Below are 7,221 nucleotides of genomic sequence, written 5' to 3'. Positions count from 1 at the left end.
CTTAAGTCGCAGAGTTTAAGAGAAGGCAAGACCAAAATCAGGTCTTGGGAGAAGCTGAAGTGACTTATGAAGAGGAGATTTGTACCCGATGATTACAAACAAGATTTGTACCTAAAGCCTACACACTTGCAGCAAGAGAAGAAGACAGTAGAAGAGAATATAAAGGAGTTTGATCTTCTGCAATTATATTGTGATATTCAAGAACCCCAAGAGAGGACTATTGTATGCTTTGTACATGGTTTGAATGATGAGATTTCAACCAAGGTAGAGCTGCAACCTTTCTGGACTCTTGATGATGCAAAGAAGCTTGCTATCAAGGTGGAGAAGTCTAAGACGAGCAAGAAGCAATACACCAGACCTTACAGTGTTGTTTCGTCGTCAAAAGGAGTTGTTAAAGGTGATGTTAGTAGCAGCAGCAAAAAAACAGAAATTCAGAATTCATCAAAGCATATGGATGTGAATTTGAAGAAGAAGTGCTTTAAATGTCATGGGTTTGGGCATTTCCAAGTTGAATGTCCTAATCGAACAGTTATGGCAACTCAAGAGATTGAGGAGATTGAAGAAGAGCTAAGGCAGGAATCTCATGATTTAGAAGTTGCTGATCAGAAAGTTCATGAGGAAGATGATGAAGTCATTGAGCAACCTGATCGAGGAGAATTGTTGGTGATTCGAAGGGTGTTGCATTATGTTCCTAACACAGAAGAAGAGCAACGAGAAGCTATATTCCAGAGCCGATGCACAATCAAAGGAAAAGTCTGCAGTTTGATCATTGATAGTGGAAGTGGTACCAATTTGGCATCTAGTACACTTGTGGAGAAGCTGAGTTTGCCAACTATAAAGCAGCATCAACAACCTTACAAGCTGAAGTGGTTGACTGATGGAAGCAAGTTGCAGGTTTCTAAACAGGTAGCAATTTCCTTTTTAAATGCGAAGAACTACCATGATGAGTTAATCTGTGATGTCATTCCAATGAATGTTTGTCATCTATTGCTTGGCAGACCTTGGGAGTTTGAGAGAAGAGCTGTACATGATGGGTACAAGAACACTTATTCTTTTCATAAGGATAAGAAGCATATTACATTGGCACATTTATCACCTACTATGTGTGTTAAGTCTACAGCAAAGAAATGCAAGGAGAACATGTTTTTGGGTGAGACCAGAATCATGAAGAAGATGGGTAAAGGCAAAAAGGTCTTTGCTTTGCTGGTGGTTGAAAAGAATGACGGAGCTGAAGTGAATTCTCATCCATTAATGTTGAAATTAATGGGAGAGTTCAGTGATGTTTTTCCTAAAGATTTACCACCTGGTCTACCTCCAAACAGAGGTATTGAGCATCAAATTGATTTACTACCTGGTGCACCTTTACCAAACAGACCAGCTTATAGATGTAATCCAGAAGAGGCCAAGGAGTTGCATAAACAAGTGCAAGAGCTGATTGATCGAGGGTATGTCAGGGAGAGCATGAGTCCATGTTCTGTACCAGCTCTGCTCGTACCAAAGAAAGATGGTTCGATGAGGATGTGTGTAGACAGCCGAGCTATTAACAAGATAACATCAAGTATCGTTATCCTATACCCAGTTTGGATGACATGCTAGATTAGCTGAATGACTCAAAGGTATTTTCGAAGATTGATCTAAGGAGTGGATATCACCAGATCAAAATGAAGGAATGTGATGAGTAGAAGACTGCATTCAAGACAAAGAATGGACTGTTTGAATGGCTAGTCATGCCATTTGGATTATCCAATGCACCCAGCACTTTCATGAGACTAATGAATCAGGTTCTGCGTGATTTAATTGGAAAGTTTGTTGTGGTTTATTTTGATGATATTCTTGTCTATAGCAAGAATGAATCCGCGCATGCTATACACCTCAGGGAAGTTTTCAAGGTGTTGAGGAGAAACCAAGCTATATGCTAAGCCAGAGAAGTGTGAGTCTTTACTTCTAGCATTATGTTTCTTGGTTATATTGTTTCAGATAAGGGCATTTCAGTTGATGAAAACAAGGTTGAAGCAATAAGGAGTTGGCCCGTTCCGGCAACCCAATATGATGTAAGAAGCTTTCATTGACTTGCATCATTCTATAGACGCTTTGTGAAGAATTTCAGCACTGTCGTAGCACCAATAACTGAATGCTTGAAGAAGGACAAGTTCGAATGGAGCAGTGCTGCACAAAAGGCATTTGCAATGGTGAAACAGAAGCTCTGCGAAGCACCTATTTTAGCACTTCCAGATTTTAATCAAGTGTTTGAAGTTGAGTGTGATGCTAGTGGAGTTGGTATAGGAGTTGTTCTTATCCAAGGACAACGTCCCATCGCTTATTTCAGTGAGAAACTTACTGGAGCACAGAAGAACTACTCGACCTATGATAAGGAGTTTTATGCTATTGTGAGAGCTTTGACTCATTGGGAGCATTATTTGAGGCCAGGTCAGTTCGTTTTACATTCTGATCATGAGGCACTGAAGTTTATAAACAACCAGCACAGGCTAAACAACCGACATGCTCAGTGGGTAGAATTTCTATAATCCTTCTCATTTGTGTCTAAGTACAAGGCTGGAAAAACGAATGTTGTTGCTAATGCAGTCTCAAGAAGGTATGCTTTAATCTCTATTCTGGATTCTCGGATTATGGGATTCGATTTGTTGAAGACTTTATATGATGAAGACTTAGACTTTGCTGAAGTCTATAGTGAGTGCCAAAAGGGAGTTACAAATCAGTACCATTTGCAAGATGAATTTCGTTTTAAAGGAAACCAGCTCTGCGTGCCAAGGACTCTGTTCGGGAGTTGTTGATTCGTGAAGCACATGGCGGAGGTCTTTCTGGTCATTTTAGGATCAACAAAACAGTGGACATGCTTCAGGAGCATTTCTTTTGGCCCAAAATGGTACGAGATGTTCATTCAATCATAGAACGATGTGCCACGTGTCAAAGAATGAAAAGTCATTTCCAACCAGGTCTATACACGCCTTTACTTGTTCCAATACAGCCCTGGGATGATGTGAGCATGGATTTTATTGTGGGACTACCAAGAACTCAGAGGGGAAAAGATTCTATCATGGTGGTAGTTGATAGGTTCAGCAAAATGGCACATTTTATTCCTTGCCACAAAACTGATGATGCTAGTATGGTTGCTGACTTGTATTTTAAGGAGGTCGTTCGCCTTCATGGTATTCTTAAGACCATTGTTTCTGATCGTGATTCAAAGTTTCTGAGCTATTTCTGGAAGACTTTGTAGAGATTACTTGGTACTAAGCTCCTTTTTAGTACTTCTTGTCATCCACAAACTGATGGTCAAACGAAGTGACAAATAGAACTTTAACTACTCTTTTGAGAGCCTTGATAAAGAAGAACTTGAAGGAATGGAATCTGAAGTTAGCTCAGGCTGAGTTTGCTTACAATAAGTCAACAAGCTACACTACAAGACCTTCACCTTTTGAGGTTGTGTATGGTCTTAATCCACTTACTCCTATTGATGTATTTCCTTACCTTTGGTGTTTAAGACAGATTTTGAAGCAAAAACAAGGGTAACTACAATGAAGAAGCTACATGAGTTTCGGGCAGTAATTGAAAAAGCTAATGAGAAGTACAGGAACAAGGCTAACAAGAACGGCGAGCTAAGTCTTTTGAACCAGGTAATTTGGTCTGGTTACACCTAAGAAAGGAGAGGTTTCCAAAAAAACGCAAATCGAAGCTGATGCCAAGAGCAGAGGGTCCTTTTAAGATACTTGAGAAGTTTGGTGATAATGCTTACAAACTAGAGCTTCCAGGTGACTATGGTGTTTCGGCTACATTCAATGTAGGTGATCTTTCTCCATATTTTGAAGATAAGGAGCTATCAGATTTGAGGACAAATCATTTCCAACCCGGAGAGTCTGATGCGGGAGCATTGAAGCTAGAACCCGAGCTGACCCAAACAACTCTGGATCACGAAACAGGTCTGGAACAAGCAGCGCTGGGATACGACGATATTCCTACCCGGGGTCCGAGCGTTACTTTACTGAAGTTGGACCAATCAACTGGATAATTATGGTCTTTAAAGAAGTTTCTCGCCGACTTGAAGAGTCATTCTCGTTTTAGTAACTTGCATTAAATTTAGTCTAGTCTTTCTACATTCATGCATTTAAACTAAGAAAGTTTCCAATGTAACTAGATTCTATGCATTTAGAATAGCTTCTATTTCCCCATTTAATGTATTCTCCTCTATATAATGAGGCTTATTATGAATGGAAAAATCAGAGAATATTGAATTGAAAATTAGAGTCTTTGTGACTTTGGATCTGTTTTAGATCAACTCCTTTATCCTCTTTTTTCTGAAGAGCCATTGGTGGTGGATTTCGAGCGTCTTTATCATCTAGTGGTGGCAACTTTATCCAGGTGTGGTGTTAGCTCAACCGGTTTCTTTATCATTTTGTGGTGGCAACTTTACCAAAGTGTGGTGATCCGGATCTTCCTTGTTACTCTGTTATGATACTCCCCTTTCACTCCGTACTCACGCTTCCGGCAAAAATGCATCAGACTTTATCTTCTACAGTGATTATTTTTTAATGGATGATGTGAAGATGGTTACAGTGTTTTTCTTTGTTAAATTAAATGATGGTGGTTTCTGTTACTTCCGTAGGAAAAACACATAGTAGAGGAAGTATTGCCCCCTTTATAAAATACCAAAGGGAAACTAGACAGGCAAAAGAGGGCAAAGAAAAATGTATGGTTGAAGTATTTTGCCCCTTTTACAAAATACCAAAGGGAAACTAGACAGGCAAAGGAGGGCAAAGAACTGTGTGGTTGAAGTATTTTACGGGAGTGTTGGGATCTCTTTTTATCTTGTGGATATTAACTTCATTGCGTCTAGCTTTGCAGTCATGCGGGTTATTGTTGGATCTTTGTTTTTGGATATTAACTTCATTACTCTTTCACTTTTACCGTTTTATGATATTCTTAAACTCATATCATGAAATATATTTATTACACTGATACAAACCTAAATCCAGTTATTTAGTTTTGTCGAAGCAGTTAATTTGCGCGTGGTTTGCTTTAATGGTGAGTTGCTAGGTGGTATTTATACTAACTAAAATGATAAACCTGAATTATCCTCTATAGCAGAATATAAAAACCATCCTTCTTATACTCATCATCGTGGAAAATACTCCCATTTATAGCTTCGAGATTAACCAAGTATTGACAAATATATTCATAGAATTTTTGTTATTCTGATAAACAAGTATAATAAAATTCCTTGTCATTTGTCAATACTTGTTTTATTTTAGATGTTTTAACGTTCTATATCATGACTAATTCAGCTGTAAGTGATTTTTGGTGTTCTATGTTGGTAGTTTCAGACCACTGGGTACATCTCCAGCCTTTCAAGACCATATGACTGCGTTACATACTTTCATTACTTCCAGTTCCGAGTACGTTGTAGAAGTGGTTGGAGTCTCCAAGGTATTCAAATTCACCTCGAAATAGATAGAACGTTTGGTATACCTTAGTTCTTACTTGATTATACTACGCGGATACTTTCTTAAAATTATGTATGTTTCAGTTAATGATCTTTATGGACTCCTTCAGTAGAGATGATTTAACAGGGCCCATGTTACCTGATTTAGGATTCAACAAACCAGACATATTTAGCAAACATAAGCAAACATACTGAAAATGGCAACCAATAGTTTTATGTTTGCTTATCTCGGACCTAGTTGTTGCATGAAAAATTGACTTGTTGGTGGATAGCTAACCCCAAAACCAAATGTAATAGTCGGGGACTTGAACATTTTTAAATGAACAACTGTGGCAAGAGCAAGCGGTGAACTCAGTAAAAGTTTGGAAGTTTTTTCTTGACTTTTTTGTTGACATATCTGGATTTCAGGATTCGTTTTACCTTTCGTTTATTATTGGGCTTCCTTTATCCCGATTTATTGAGGAATCTGCTTCTTGCAGTAGACCTCCCCTAACTGTTTCAATGTGTATCGTAGGCGAACATGTGGTCGGATACATAATTTGATGGAAAGACGTACATAACATACCTTACGAAGGGTCGTCAGGTGGGCCCCAACATCTCAGAAACACAAGCATTTGTATTTATATTATTTTGTTTCTGAAATTTGTCTTCTTCTTGCACTCCGTAATGCTATCAATGCTTGTAAAATGATTTTTTAAAATTATTTTATAGACCTTTTTCCCTGTTGAAATTAAAGCTAATTAACTACTCCTTGCAAATTCAATTAGGCGTTTTACCTTTTTAAGGGTCGGAAAAGTAATTTGACTTCGTCAAGTTTTTTGAGGAATTACTTATTTTTGATAAATTAAACAATTTTGAAGACATTCAAAATATCTAACATAATAAAAGAATACTATTCTTGATGTATGTAGAGAAAAAGGGCACACATGCCTAGTAGTAGTATATAGACCAACTCAGTCAAGCTAGTGCCATTGTTGAGTTTATTGTCTGCAGTGATTGAAGAATCTATAATGTCAGGGTGGTGAAGGGAATTGTTCTTTGCTGAATTTAGTGGTTGTGGTTTGGGTTACTTTTGAAAGAAAAAGAAATAGTAGCTCACGTACTTTGCCCCTAGGTCGAAGCGATACATTCATTATTTATTTGATAATTTTCTGGATCGAAGTGGTTATTTTTGTGAAAGTGGTTATAGTCTAGGACATACAACTCGTCGTTGCACGTAAGAGTGGCTTGGTTGATTAATGAACAATAGCAGGGGACAATTCAACTTTTAGATGAATAGCTTTACTTTTAAGAGGGGGGGGGGGGGGGGGGGTGTGGTATTTCAAAGAGTTATACCATAAATATTTAGTAGAGGAAACAATACTAAATTCATATAAGAATAAACTTTGGCAAGAGAAAGTTGTCATTCTCAACAACTTCTATTTATCTAAATAGAGATTATAAAAGATACTCACAACATGCTCAATGTAGAACGGTAATGTTGTTTCATTTTCTTGCTTGAGCATACTGTGGTCTTAAAATATCTGTAGTTGTCTTTTCCCCTAACTTTTTTTTTATAAGAGAAAGGGTTTTGTAGCCCATTATACACCCACAAATTCGCTAATAACAAGGTTGTTGTTATTGACCTGTAAGAAGTTAACTGAATTTCTCACAATGCTAGCTCAATATATCTACGAAACAATAGATATAAGGCCTAAAGATCCTCCTGTTATCGACTTATCGTTAAACGCACACACCCATTACCAATGGCTACGTGGACAAGAGAG

Source organism: Eschscholzia californica, unplaced genomic scaffold, assembly GCF_041429995.1.
Source record: "Eschscholzia californica isolate CP2 unplaced genomic scaffold, dmEscCali1.0.p SCAF_6, whole genome shotgun sequence".
NCBI classification, from domain to species: Eukaryota; Viridiplantae; Streptophyta; class Magnoliopsida; order Ranunculales; family Papaveraceae; genus Eschscholzia; species Eschscholzia californica.
Note: the sequence above shows the minus strand (reverse complement) of the source record.